At 41.7% G+C, this 15,585-nt stretch overlaps 1 long non-coding RNA gene across 1 annotated transcript; it reads left to right on the forward strand.

Annotated features, from left to right (window-relative positions):
- The first annotated feature begins 281 nt into the window (after positions 1–281).
- On the forward strand, positions 282–14,649 carry LOC143828513 (uncharacterized). The gene is made up of 2 exons (XR_013227677.1): positions 282–345; positions 14,430–14,649. It is a non-coding gene; the product is annotated as an uncharacterized LOC143828513 (long non-coding RNA).
- Positions 14,650–15,585: the final 936 nt, after the last annotated feature.

Here is a 15,585-nt window from a genome sequence, read left to right on the forward strand (position 1 = left end):
AAATCACTCTCTGTGTAAAGAAACATTTCCTGTTGTTTTCTGCAGCAGCAAAATTATATTCCACTCAAAACAAAAATATCAACAAAGTAGAGCAAAGCATGTAGACATTGATTTGAAGATGTCATTTAAGTTTCTAAAAGGCATTTGGAATAATCAATGGTCTCAAACATGATGACTAGGTTATTAACAAAATTCATAGTAACAGACATATTGTGGCAGTGCTAAAAGACCAGCACTGGTTCCCCATTAGTTTCTGTGCCCAGTTTCACAATGTTTGTTTTTGCTTTTTCAGTTGTCTTGGACCAAGATACCTGATGCCTCTCTCCAAATGACCTCTATTCAAAGGTAAAAAATGATTACAAGGTATGATGCCTTTTCAGACATCTTTTTAAGATGTATTAGTTCACCACCTATACTTTTAGTGTGTAGATACCAGGTTAAGAAAATATATTTCTCTGAGCATTGGCTGAATATTGTGATATTGTTCTGTTATTTTCATGATAACTTGTTCTAATGTTGCATTTTAGTTTTTGTGTTTGGTTTCAATAGTATTGTTGCATTACTTTTTTACCATTATTTGATTTCAGAATTTCTTTCACAATGTCTTGCATGCATATAAGTAGTGGAATAAATAATAAGTATAAATAATAGGGTAGTAATATACATTTGATACACAGACTTTGGGCATTTTGGCTCAAATCTACAATATTCTAGAATCCAAAAGAAGCTAAACAGAATCAGTTTGATGTAGTTTTAATGTCAGACCAAGATATGAATCCCCACTCTGGCAGGGAAGTCTGCTGGGTTAACCCAAACAGTCATACTCTCAGACTAACTTACCTCCAGTTGTGCCCTAGATTTGTTTGTTTGTTATGTGCGAAGTCGTGTCCGACCCATCGCGACCCCATGGACAATGATCCTCCAGGCCTTCCTGTCCTCTACCATTCCCCGGAGTCCATTTAAGTTTGCACCTACTGCTTCAGTGACTCCATCCATCCACCTCATTCTCTGTCGTCCCCTTCTTCTTTTGCCCTCGATCTCTCCCATCATTAGGCTCTTCTCCAGGGAGTCCTTCCTTCTCATGAGGTGGCCAAAATATTTGAGTTTCATCTTCAGGATCTGGCCTTCTAAAGAGCAGTCAGGGCTGATCTCCTCTAGGACTGACTGGTTTGTTCGCCTTGCAGTCCAAGGGACTCGCAAGAGTCTTCTCCAGCACCAGAGTTCAAAAGCCTCAATTCTTTGACGCTCGGCCTTCCTTATGGTCCAACTTTCGCAGCCATACATTGCAACTGGGAAGACCATAGCCTTGACTAAACGCACTTTTGTTGGCAGGGTGATGTCTCTGCTTTTTAGGATGCTGTCTAGATTTGCCATAGCTTTCCTCCCCAGGAGCAAGCGTCTTTTAATTTCTTTGCTGCAGTCCCCATCTGCAGTGATCTTGGAGCCCAGGAAAATAAAATCTGTCACTATCTCCATTTCTTCCCCTTCTATTTGCCAGGAATTGAGAGGGCCGGATGCCATGATCTTTGTTTTCTTGATGTTGAGTTTCAAGCCAACTTTGGCACTCTCCTCCTTCACCCGCATCAACAGGCTCTTTAGTTCCTCTTCACTTTCTGCCATTAGAGTGGTATCATCTGCATATCTGAGGTTGTTGATATTTCTCCCTGCAATCTTGATCCCAATTTGTGACTCCTCTAATCCCGCATTTCTCATGATGTGCTCTGCATACAAGTTAAATAGGCAAGGCGACAGTATACAGCCTTGCCGAACTCCTTTCTCAATTTTGAACCAGTCAGTGATTCCATGTTCAGTTCTCACTGTTGCTTCTTGACCTGCATATAAATTTCTCAAGAGACAAATAAGATGCTCTGGTATTCCCATCTCTTTAAGAACTTGCCACAATTTGTTGTGCTCCACACAATCAAAGGCTTTAGCATAGTCAATAAAGCAGAAGTAGACGTTCTTCTGGTACTCCCTAGCCTTCTCCATGATCCAGCGTATGTTGGCAATTTGATCTCTAGTTCCTCTGCCTCTTCGAAATCCTGCCTGTACTTCTGGAAGTTCTCGGTCCACATATTGCTGGATCCTAGCTTGTAGGATTTTGAGCATAACTTTGCTAGCATGAGAAATTAGTGCGATGGTGCGGTAGTTTGAACATTCTTTGGCATTGCCCTTCTTTGGGATTGGAATGTAAACTGACCTTTTCCAATCCTGTGGCCATTGTTGAGTTTTCCAAATTTGCTGGCATATTGAGTGTAGCACTTTTACTGCATCGTCCTTTAAGATTTTGAATAGTTCAACTGGAATGCTGTCACTACCACTAGCTTTATTGTTGCTCAGACTTCCTAAGGCCCATTTGACTTCACATTCCAGGATGTCTGGCTCCAGGTCAGTAACTACCCCATTGTGGTCATCAGGGATGTTAAGCTCGCTCTTGTATAGTTCTTCTGTATAATTTTGCCACCTTTGTTTGATCTCTTCTGCTTCTGTGAGGTCCCTACCATTTTGGTCCCTTATCATACCCATCTTTGCATGAAACGTTCTCTTCATATCTCCAATTTTCTTGAAAAGATCTCTGGTCCTCCCCATTCTATTGTTTTCTTCTATTTGTTTGCACTGTTCATTTAAGAAGGCATTCTTATCTCTTCTAGCTTTTCTCTGGAATTCTGCATTCAATTGGGTGTATCTTTCTCTTTCTCCCTTGCCTTTCACTTCCCTTCTCTCCTTAGCTATTTGTAAAGCTTCCTCAGACAGCCATTTTGATTTCTTGCATTTCTTTTTCTTTGGGATGGTTTTAGTTGCTACCTCTTGTACAATGTTGCGAACCTCCGTCCATAGTTCTTCAGGCACTCTGTCTATCAGATCTAATTCCTTAAATCTATTTGTCACCTCCACTGTGTATTCGTCAGGGATATGATTTAGTTCATACCTGAGTGGCCTAGTGCTTTTCCCTACTTTCTTCAATTTAAGCCTAAATTTTGCAACAAGAAGCTCATGATCTGAACCACAATCAGCTCCTGGTCTTGTTTTTATTGACTGGATAGAACTTTTCCATCTTTGGCTGCAGAGCACATAGTCAATCTGATTTCTGTGTTGACCGTCTGGTGATGTCCATGTGTAGAGTCGTCTCTTGGGTTGCTGGAAAAGAGTGTTTGCTATGACCATTGTATTCTCTTGACAAAATTCTACCAGCCTGTGCCCTGCTTCATTTTGTACTCCAAGGCCAAACTTGCCTGTTATCCCGGTTATCTTTTGGCTTCCTACTTTAGCATTCCAATCCCCCATGATGATAAGCACATCATTTTTGGGCATTGCTTCTAGAAGGTGTTGTAGGGCTTCATAGAACTGATCAACTTCATCCTCTTCAGCAGCAGTGGTTGGGGCGTAGACCTGGATCACTGTGATGTTGAATGGTTTGCCTTGGATTCAAACTGAGATCATTCTGTCATTTTGGGGATTGTATCCCAAGACTGCTTTTCCTACTCTCTTATTGATTATGAATGCTACTCCATTTCTTCTGCGAGATTCTTGTCCACAGTAGTATACCTGATGGTCATCTGAATTAAATTCACCCATTCCTGTCCATTTTAGTTCACTGATTCCTAAAATGTCGATGTTCAGTCTTCTCATTTCTTGTTTAACCACGTCCAGCTTGCCTTGATTCATGGATCTGACGTTCCAGGTTCCTATGGAATAAAAATCTTTACAGCATCGGACTGTCTTTTCGCCACCAGTTACTTCCACAACTGAGCGTCCTTTCGGCTTTGGCCCAGCCGCTTCATTCATTCTGGCGCTACTCGTACTAGCCGTCTGCTCATCCCCAGTAGCATATTGGACACCTTCCGACCTGAGGGGCTCATCTTCCAGCGTCATATCGTTATGCCTATTGGAACTGTCCATAGAGTTTTCATGGCAAAGATACTGGAGTGGTTTGCCATTGCCTTCTCCAGTGGATCACCTTTTGTCAGAGCTCTCAGCTATGACCTGTCCGTCTTGGGTGGCCCTGCACGGCATAGCTCATAGCTTCACTGAACTACGCAAGCCCCCTTGCCACAACAAGGCAGCGATCCTTGAAGGGGGGTGCCCTAGATATCTCCTGGAATTTCAGCTGATCTCTGAACTACAGAGATCAGTTCACCTGGAGAAAATGGCTGATATGGAGGATAGTCTATATCAGTGGTCCCCAACCTTTTTATCACTGGGGACCGGTTAATGCTTGACAATTTTACTGAGGCCCGGGGGGGGGGTAGTCTTTTGCCGAGGGACGTCGCTGCCGCTGCCTGCTTTCCACTTGCTTTCCTGCCAGCTCCACTTGCTTTTTTGCCGGCACCCCTGACTTCCCGCCGCCCGCTGGGGGGCGCTGCCAGCAGCAGTTGTGCAGTGCCACGCCGAGGGGGATCCCTAGCCATGGCAGCCACTAGAGAGCACCAAAGGTGAGCCAGCGGCAGAGTGGCAGGACAGCCCCCAAAGCAGCAGCTGGGGAGGAGGGCCCATTACCGACTGATCCACGGACCGGTACCAGTCTCCGGACAGGGGGTTGGGGACCACTGGTCTATATGGCATTATATCTTTTTCTCCCCAAACCCTCCCCTCCCCAGGTTCCACTCCCAAATCTTCAGAAATTTTCCAGCCTAGAGCTGGCAATCCTACACACAGGGATGTTGCCAGGGCAAAATAGAGAAGAACTAAGCAAGCTGTTTTGGGGAGAAAGACAGGGAAATAATTAAATAAACATATAAACTGAACATCCACCTGGACCCTCAATATGCCTTGTGGATGTAAATATCTGGATATATTTTAATAAGAAAAGACTAACAGGACAACCCTAAGAACACTTCCCAGAGAGTAAGCCCCACTGGATAGATCTGAATAGACATCTAAGGATTGCTGCCTAACAGTGCAGTTGTAGGTCAAGTTGTACACATTTAAGCCCCTGATCTTGTCAGACCTTGGTAGCTAACCAGAATTGGATCTGGTTAATATTTGGGTGACAGATCACCAAGGAAGTCCAGGTTGCTATGAAGACGAAGGCAACAGCTAACCACCTCTGAATGTCTCTTGTCATGTGGGTTGCAACCTGATGGCATTTTCCACGCTAGAGAAGAAATGCTAAGGCAGGCAGGTCTGTTGTCTAAGCTAAGGTATGGAGATGTTGTAGAATATAGCTTTTGGAAAGCAAGAAAAAAAATACTGCATAGCTCTCAATAAAGCTATCTGCATGGCATGCAGAAACATGCCATTTCTCTGGATGCTCCAGACCTTTGGGACTCCCTGACACCAGAGGTTCAGGAAAACAAGAGTCTCTGTCTTTGTTGCACATTTTAAACATTTTCACTGGTTTTGGGTGGCAAGGACTGTTATACTGGAAAGAATCACCAATATTATGTAGCTTCCAAATTCCAATGAAATTGGGTTATCCTGGGCTTGATGAAGGACAATTCAAAGGATGGGTGGCTTGTGTGGATCTGTAGGACAATATGTGCTAAAAAAAGAAAACAAAACAAAACAAATAAACTACTGATACATGGCATAAGACTTATCAAAAGCAGTTGAGAGAGTCCACTACTGTTAGACAAGTGTAGATGTTGTATAGAGTTCATTGCCACAAGGTTATCCTCTAATGGTTTGTCTTAAAACACCTCATGGTACCAACCTCTGTTCATAAGGGAAACCATGAAAACTGTTTGTTCTGAACCAGGGCAATCCTGCCAACTCCAAATATTCTGAATACCATTTCTGTTATTGGTCTTCTTGCTTGCAGTGTTTTATTTCATGTTATTAGGAACTCTGGGCAGTCTCGGCTGTTTTCTCCTTCATTATGGCCTCATTTTTACTACTTTTGGAGCCCCAGGGTAATGTGAAAAAGTCAAATGCTGATGCATTGTAACATCATGTGAACAGCAAAATTGTTCACAAACATGTAGCTGTGTTGTGAAGCCATAGGTGCTCCTATGTTTCTGGCTGCTCACTGCATTCACTGACCAAACATTCCCAACAAAAACAGATTTTAAAAGCTGACACAGGACACTGGATTGCAAATGTGTCTGGTCATGATCTTTGTTGCCAATTTAAACTTTGCTCCACATTAAAGGACTTTGCTATATTAAATGAGAAAGAGGAGGGTTACCAAGCTCAAAATGGAGCCTGGAGCTCTCCAGACGACATCTGACCTCCACTTATATATGTCAATTCCTCTGGAGAAAAAGGCAGTTTCAAAGGGTAGACAGCATGACACCATATTCCCATTGATCTCACTACCTACCCCAAATCTGCCTCCCCAAGACACTGTTTTCAAATCTCTAGGAATTTCTCAAAGTATAGTTGGCAACAAGAGCAGTGATGAAAATAAATAGTAAAAGCAGTATTTTAGTTTTTTATTAGCCTAAATTCAAAGAATCAGGAAAGCAGTTTCATGTACCCAAAAAGGTATGTGTGTGGCTTGTTTTTGAAGCCTGTTTTTCTTGAATAGCAGCTCTGCATGCTGCATGGAAAGACACATTTGGAACTGAAAGATATTTCAACTTGCAATATGACATGGAGATACATTGCAAAAAGAAATGAAGTAGTAAATGAAAGTGGTGGCTGGGTAACTTCAAACTTTCCTAGATGATGTGAATTGTTTAGAGACTTTCCAGTCTGGTGTTAGCCCTTCTTATAGGAATGAAACTGTACTTGTCTCCATGTTGGATGACCTGAGCTAGGAGGCAGAGGAGTGCAACTCTGTTGATTCTCCTGAATCTCTCAGTGATATCTTCAAGTGGGTCTGAAACAGCAGAACAAAATCCGAGTACAATAGCACCTTTAAAACCAACAAAGATTTATTCAAAGCATGAGCTTTCAAGTGTGTTGTCAGAGGAAGAGTGCATGCACTCAAAAGCTCATGCTTTGAATAATTCTTCGTTGGTCTTAAAGGTGCTATTGGATTTGTATTTTGTTAACTTTGATATCATCAATCATGGCATCATTTTGGACTGTCTTTCTGCACTAGAACTGGGGGCACTGTTCAGTGGTGGTTCTAATCCTACCTGGGGGGTAGGTTTCAGACTGCTGTTCAGCCCCTTGGCCTTTGGGGTCCCACTGTGCTCCATTATGTCCCTTGTGTTCTTTAACATCTATATGAAATTGCTGGGCGAAAACTGCTGGAAATTTGTTGTCACTGATATGTGAATGACACTCAGCTCTATCTTGACATTCTGGTCACTTTCAAAGATCCTGCTTTGGGTTTCCCCATCTTCTGAAATCAGTGAATGGCAACCTGAGAAGGATGTTCTCAATTGTAGCACCAAAACACTGAAACTTTCCCAGGGAGACTCATGTGTCCCCTTCTATTGCCACCTTCTGCCTGCAAATAGAAACTTTTCTGTTTGGTTTCATGTTATTTCAGTGATCCCAGTGTTTTCATTGTTATTTTTTATGTTTTCATATGTCTTTAAGCTTTGCATTATTTTAGATTAAGTTTTAATGAAGTGATTTTTGGGGTTGGTTTTAATAGTTTAAGACATTTTAAGGCGTAATTTGTTAGCTGCCTTAGTGACAGTTCCAGCAATTGAGATCCATTATGGACTCTAGTATAGTGTCACAAGATATGACTGCTTCAAAATTTAACAATCTTTAACTACAAAGGTATGGCATCCTCGCATATTCATCATGCATGATGCTCATCTCTTCAATTTTATACCCCATTGTTGTTTAGAAAACATCTACTTAAAAGAAAGCTTTAGTAGCTGGTCCTACTTTATGCTGTCTATTGCAACATATTTGGAAGATACTACCTGGGGGAAAAAAAAGTAAGATCAGGCGCTGCCTCCAATATTGCATTCTCTATAGTATGGAGCCCTCTCCTAGTGTCATTCCATCTCTGTCAATAGGATATTTTCATTTATGATGTTATTTGAAAAAAATTAATTGGTTTGTGTTATACTTATTGTTGGTCTTTTAAATTTATAATCAGCCTTACAATAAGAGTAAGAAATAAAAAATTATGCCATTCTCAGCTGTATGCTAGGTTTATGTCAAGATATACAGGTAGTTATCTTTGGTCAATAATATCCAGAACAATCATAATAAAGCTTTCCACTGTCAAATTACTATTATGAGCCATCTGTAATAGCAAGTAATGAAATTAGTTTCTCAGTGTGCATTATATTGGAATGTCCTTTCACGATATCTGAATGACAATGATTCTTAAGTATATAGTCCTGAATTTTTTATTCCCTCCATCCCAGTCCCTGTACTTGTGGCAAGTTCAAAGGCTGATCTCCTTTCACCAGTATCACGGACAGGGGGTTGCAATAGGAGACAGTTCATCAAGCTGCCACCAGCTTGCTTGTGGAGTCCCTCAGGGAGCAGTTCTCTCTCCAGGCCTATTCAACATCTTCATGCGCCCTCTTGCACAGCTGGGGCAGAAGTTTGGATTGGGTTGTCACCAATATGCTGATGACACCCAGCTCTTCCTCCTGATGAATGACTGCCCTGATTCTCCCCCAGAAGCATTAGCCAGCTGCTTGGAAGCAGTGACAAGGTGGATCAAGCAGAGTTATCTGAAGCTCAATCGTTCAAAGATGGAGATCTTGTGCTGTGTAAGAAGGCACCAAGTGAAGACACATGCCTTTCCAATCTGGATGGAGTAAAGCTATCAGTGGTTCACTCTGCCAGGAACCTGGGCATGATTATTGATGCCTCCTTCTCAATGGAGGCTCAGGTCACGAACATAGTGCGGTTGGCATTCTATCACCTTCACCAAGCCAAACTAGTAGCACGCAACTTGGTCCCGGAACACCTAGCCACAGTGAGCCACATGACAGTGACTTCTAGACTAGACTTCTGTAACTATGCAGGCCTGCCTTTAACCTTGATCCAGAAACTATAGCTGGTCCAGAAAAAAGTATCCACGGTCCTCACAGCAGCACTTTGGAGGTCCCACATCTGGCCCATTCTCTAACAACTGCACTGGTTACCTGTCGAATTCCAGATCAGACTTAAGGTTCTGGTAAATCACCTTTAAGGCCATATGTGGTCAGGGCTGAGTGTACCTGAGGGACCACCTCCCTGCCTACACCCTTCAAAGAGCTTTATGCTCCACCACCTCTAACTGCCTGGCAATCCCTGGCCCCAAGGAAGCTCACTTGACCTTAACCAGGGCCAGAGCTTTCTCTGTCCTGCCTCCCATCTGGTGGAACAAACTCCCAGAGGAGATCAGGGCTCCAACAGATATAGAAAAATTCTGCAGGGCCTGGAAAAGGAAGCTCTTCTGCCAGGCATTCGGTTGAGGTCCACTAGCTCCAACTTCCTCCACTGGGCCCCCGAGCCTCCCTCCCATGAAACTGAAACTAATGCCTGTACTGACTATTCATGGACCCATCAACGTTTTAGTTATGAATTTATTGTTCTACTGTTTTCCATTTATCGTTCCTTTGTTCTATGATTAATGACTTCTCTGTATTGTTCCTGTTCCTATTTTCCATGTAAACCATCCTGAGCCTTCAGGGTGGGCAATACATAAATGTAATTAATTAATTAATTAATTAAAAGCTGATGAGACCAAAAACAGTGGATTCTAAAAAAAATTATGCAAAGACAAAAGAGAAAGTTCTAGCAAGCACAATATCATAGAATCATAGAATCATAGAGTTGGAAGGGGCCATACAGGCCATCTAGTCCAACCCCCTGCTCAATGCAGGATTAGCCCTAAGCATCCTAAAGCATCCAAGAAAAGTGTGTATCCAACCTTTGCTTGAAGACTGCCAGTGAGGGGGCGCTCACCACCTCCTTAGGCAGCCTATTCCACTGCTGAACTACTCTGACTGTGAAAAACTTTTTCCTGATATCTAGCCTATATCGTTGTACTTGAAGTTTAAACCCATTACTGCGTGTCCTCTCCTCTGCAGCCAGCAGAAACAGCATCCTGCCCTCCTCCAAGTGACAACCTTTCAAATACTTAAAGAGGGCTATTTGAATATTCAATATGAAAGAAAAGTAGGCTCATGTTAAGGCAGCAAAGTAGCTCTAAGATTGATAAAAAGAACCCATATATACAGAGAGTCTTAGTCAGACCACTCACAACATAAACCCCAAATGTTCAATCTCTTTGCATTTCAAATGCCTCAATTTTTTTCTAACCTGTCATCATCAATGCCATAAGTTTGTGACCAAAGAACCTAGCAACCTGGCAGAGTTTTTGTATTAATTTAACAAATAGATTCTAGGCCATTTGCACCATCTGTTGCCCAGGTGGCAGTTATGGAGGAAAAATAGGCCAGATGGAAAACCAGGCCAGAGGAAGCAATTTGGACACAAAGTTCTCATCCCACCAAGGAAAACACATGAAAACAAAATATACCGGCCAGTAAAACATGAGCTTGGTAATGAAATTATGAAACTGAATACTAACAGCATCATATATTTCAATCCTATATAGCTTGATTTTAATTTGTTTTGTTTTGTTTTAGTTGGCCTGGAACAAACAGCTCTGAGGTGAATACACAGTTGAAAAAGGCCACAATTTTTATTAGAAACTTTTAAAATCACAATGAATTATTTTTTTATTTATATTACATTTATATACCGCCCTCCCCAGAGGCTCAGGCCAGTTCACATGAAACACAGGAACAGGAACCTTACAGACAAAATCAGCAACCATAAATAACAATAGAACAATAACAAACAGAACAGTAAATGAATAACTACCCATGCTTGGGCAGTTCAGAATGTTGAGATTCATGGATGTTGAGATTCATAGCAGGGAGGCTTGGGGGCCCAGTGGAAGATGTTGGTTCTGGTTGACCTCAACCAAAAGCCTGGCGGAAAAGCTCACTTTTGTAGGCCCTGCAGAATTGCTCTAGTTCTGTTAGGGCCCTGAGCTGTGCAAGCTCTTTCCACCAGGTAGGGGCCAGAATGGAGAAATTTCTGACCCTGGCTGAGGTCAGCTGAGCCTCCCTGGGGCCAGGGATATGAGCCAGTTGGAGGTGGCAAAGTGTAAGGTTCTGTGAGGGGTGTAGGCAGAAAGGTGGTCCCTCAGGTATACTGAACCCAGATTACATATGGCCTTAAAGGTGATTTACCAGAACCTTAAGTCTGATCTGGAATTGGACTGGTAACCAGTGCAGTTGTTGGAGGATGGGCCAAATGTGGGACTTCCATGGTGTTGCTGTAAGGATTCTGGCTGCAGCATTCTGGACCAGCTGTAGTTTCTGGATCAAGGTTAAGGGCAGGCCTGCATACAGCAAGTTGCAGAAGTCTAGTCTTGAGGTGGCCATTACATGGATCACAGTGACTAAGTATTTCGGGGCCAAGTAAGGCACTAGTAGTTTGGCTTGGCAGAATGCCAGTTGCACTACTCTCATGATCTGAGCTTCCATTGAGAGGGAGGCATCAAGAATCACACCCAGGTTCCTGGAGGAGTGAGCCACTGATAGCTGTGTTCCATCTAAGTTGTGTAGGCACACTTCCTCACTTGGACCCTTCCTGACCAGCCACAATGCCTCTGTCTTTGAAGGGTTGAGCTTCAAGCAACTCTACTTGATCCACCTCATCACTGCTTCCAATCAGCTAGCTAATACTTCTGGGAGAAAATCAGGACAGCCATCCATCATGAGGAAAAGCTGCGTGTCATCAGCATACTGGTGACATCCCACCCCGAGCCTCCGCAACAGTTGAGCAAGAGGGCATATGAAGATGTTAAATAGGATTGGAGAGAGGACTGTTTCTTGACAGAATAAAGTTGGTGGCAGCTTGATGATCCCTCTCCTATTGCCCCTCTGTCCATGATTCAGGAAAAAGGAGATCAGCCACTGAAGGGCTGTCCCCTGTATCCTGTCATCAGCAAGGCAGTGAGCTAGAAGCTCATGCTTGGCTGTGTTGAAGGCAGCAGAGAAGTATAGTAACAAAAGCAGCGCGGACCCACCCCGATCTAACAGCAATGGAGGCTATCTATCAGGGTGACTGGTGCTGTTTCTAGCCCATGGCCAGGCCAGAAACCTGACTGAGATGGGTCTAAGACTGAAGCTTCTTCTAGGATTTCTTACAGTTGGACCACAATAGCCCTTTCAAGCATATTTCCCAAAAATGCTAAGTGTGAGATGGGACGATAGTTGTTGGGCTCTCATGGGTGCAAAGATGGTTTTTTGAGCAATGGGTGAACCACTGCCTCTTTTAGGCCTTCCATTAATTAGACAGAGACCTAAGGCAGAAGCTACTATGCATGTTAGATTTGCATTCCAAATCCTGGTTAGAAAGACCTTGAAGAAAAATGACACTGGAAGGGGGATGACACAGTTGTGAGTTCGTAGCACTGTCATAACATCATACATGGTCTCAACTTCTTAAAAACCTTATTTGCTTTCCCAAAGTCAAGGGTTTCCTTTCCTTAGAGCAGCCTTTATCTTTGGGGCCCAATATCAATCCTAACGAAACAGACAAAAATAATTTTTCATCTGAAATTTTGAATCAGTGAGGCATTTTCTGCTATAGTTGCCCAGCCTAAGTGGATTCATCACCATATTTTGTAGCTTTTTGTCCTAGACAACTGCTGGTTGAAGAAAGAATAATTGGACTAGTATTGCTTGGGTTAGTATTACTTGGGAGTTTCCTCTCTGGTTTAAATTGAGAACAATAAGGAATTGAAAACAATGTAGCATAAGCATTACTACAGAGAGATACCATAGGTAAGTCAACCACCTGCACTAAATGAGAAATTCAATATCTAGGTTTAAATAATCTCAAAATTGCAGATGGGACCAAGCAAACCATAATGTTTGAAGCAGGTGTTCTATAGGCATATCACCACATGTGAGATAATCAACTTAACTAAGAAAAGAAATGTCATGTAAGATGATTTCATTGTTATTATTAGATGCATTTCTGAAGACTATCAAGAGGATTCTTCAATCAGGCTGGGCCTTTCCTCTCCCTTCAACTTAGGCTAGGACATTTTAAAACTTAGAGGAATCTTTCCTATAATCTTGCTAGGTGTTCCCTTCCTTTAAAAAATCCCATTCATAACCAATAAACCTTTAAGAAAATCCTTCAGTCTCAGAATCACAGCTTTTTAATGTCCCTCTATTTATCCTGTCAGTTCAATCATGAAATCCAAAGGATAAAGTAAACAAATATAAGACATTGTTTTATTAACACAGAGAATTGTGTGCACTACTCTTTCCTAGCTATCTGCTCAGATACTTTTACCAACTATTAAACAAATATAACTATGGATGGAATTAGATGTAGCTCAGGGGATTTTATTTGTTTTTAACCTTGCAGTAGCTGCATAGAGATGCTTATTTGATCTGGGAAGCATTCCCAATCTTTTCTCTCTGTACTGTTTTCCTAACCTAAACGATTTCCTCAAAGCTGCTCTTAACTCCATGTGGGGCAGGAGGAAGAAAAGCATAGCCTTTTCCCCTCATGAAGCTAATAGCAATTTAGAATGATTTAGATCAGGGAAACAGCATGAAGTAAAGTATCAAGCACAATTTCCTCAAGTAATTAGCCATCCCACACAGTTCCTTTGAAGTGTAAAAAGAATGCAGGACCTTCTACATCATATTCCATATCACGAGACCAAAAGAAGTGTATGAGTGGGAAGGGGTAGCCTTTTAAGTTCATTTGGTAATACCTAGATGCAGTAGAGGTAAAAATCTGAAAAACAAGTACACAAAATCCACCTTGTGTTAACAATGATGACTTAGATTCTGCAGCCACCAAAATTCTTAGCATTGGGGGAATGTGCTTGGGAAAAGAATTCAAAACTGAAAAGGGAAAAAGTGGAAGATCCATCATGGACTTCCAGAAAAATTTAAGTTAGCCAGAAAATCCAATAATAATAATAATAATAATAATAACAACAACAACAACAACAACAACAACAACAACAACAACAACAACAACAACAACAACAACAACAAATACTCTTTCATGGAAGAGTACTATGCATTTATGAACATGCATTTTAAAAGCACAGTTCTTAATGATCAGCCCCAAGAAAGCAATATACAGTTAAATTGTGGTTCAGATCTACTCAGACAAAATGTATATTATGTGAGACTATAGTGTTACCAATTGTCTGGACAAAAAAATGCTCTATCCTTTTCCTAGAGGCTAACTAGGATGGTTTTTACTGGGTGATGTTATTTACTTCCATGTACTCAATAATTTCAGCTGCCCATTTCCATGCAGTAAGACTCTTTTAAAGGGACAGGACATTTTTTTCCAGGCCTGTTTGCAATCTACTGTGAGAATCATGAGCCTTTAAAATACAGCCCATTAAACCTTAAGGGTACAATCCAAAGTAGAGTTCCATTGAAGTCAAAAGCTTAGAAAGGGATTGCACTGCAAAAGATCTTTAGGTACAATGAGAACCCTCAACACCCCCTGCCTCTTTCTTCTTTTTGTAGTACATCATGCCTCTTTTTTTATTTGTGTTCTCTTACCAGGGTGAAGGTTAAGTGCCTTGGAACGCTTGTGGTCAATGAACTGATGAGCAGGAGAGAAGAAGTGTCATAAGTAACATTCACTTGTTCATTCCTTTGGAAATGTTTCATTTTAAATAGTTTCCTGATTCTGTTCTTCTGCTTATTTGGTGATGTATCTATTTCCATATCCCAGTCTCCAATACTTGAAAATAAATTATATTTTAATATATTTGCAAACCCATCTCATCAGTTATGGATTACTTTATTTTCACATGCCATTATCTGGAAAATTGAATCTAGTCAATGTTCTGCACACATATTTCATAGAATTATAGAGTTGGTAGAGTTGGAAGGGGACATACAGGCCATATAGTTCATCCCTCTGCTCAGTGCAGAGAATCCATGATGAGTATCTGTCCAGCCGCTGCACTTAAGCTGTTTTCTGTTTTATTTGTAATGTTGTAAACCACCTTGAGCTTGCATCTGGGAGGGGTGGTCATATAAATTCAAACATAAATGAATAAAGACTGTCAGCGATGGGGAGTTCACCACCTTCTTGAGCAGCCTTTTCCACTGCTGAACTACTCTAACTGTGAAATTCCCCCTCCCCCCCATAGAAATCTGTCCAGTACCATTCTTCACATAATTCAAAGACATTACTATGGGTCCTACCCTCTGCTGCCTCCCTGCCTTTCTCTAAGTGACAACTTCTCAAATTCTCCAGGCTGAACATTCCCAAGTCCCTCAGCCTTTCCTCATAGGGCCCAAAGATCATCGTCACTCTCCTCTGCACCCTCTCAGTTTTGTCCATTTTGAAACAAACATCTATGGCTGTGTTCAAGAACAAATATGAGAACATGCTTGCTACATATTATCTACTTTTGATCATTTCAATGGTTTGTGGTTGGTTATAGGCTCTGACTGGTTCATTAAGTTGTATTTTGGCACTTTGAAAGTTTTCTTTATAGTAATATAATATTATGTCTTACTGGCTAGTGGAGTAAATCTAAGGTTTCATCAAATTAATGTGGGTGCAACCTGTCATCTGAGGATAGACAAACCAGGGATTCATCAGCCATGCAAATAATGATTGAATGGCACCATCTCCAAAAACAGGGTATATCAAGTACCTGATGGCCTGCAATGCATGGTTACTGTTCACATAGTTCAGGATCAT

The sequence above is a fragment of the Paroedura picta genome, unplaced genomic scaffold, assembly GCF_049243985.1.
Source record: "Paroedura picta isolate Pp20150507F unplaced genomic scaffold, Ppicta_v3.0 Ppicta_v3_sca45, whole genome shotgun sequence".
In the NCBI taxonomy this organism is placed as follows: Eukaryota; Metazoa; Chordata; class Lepidosauria; order Squamata; family Gekkonidae; genus Paroedura; species Paroedura picta.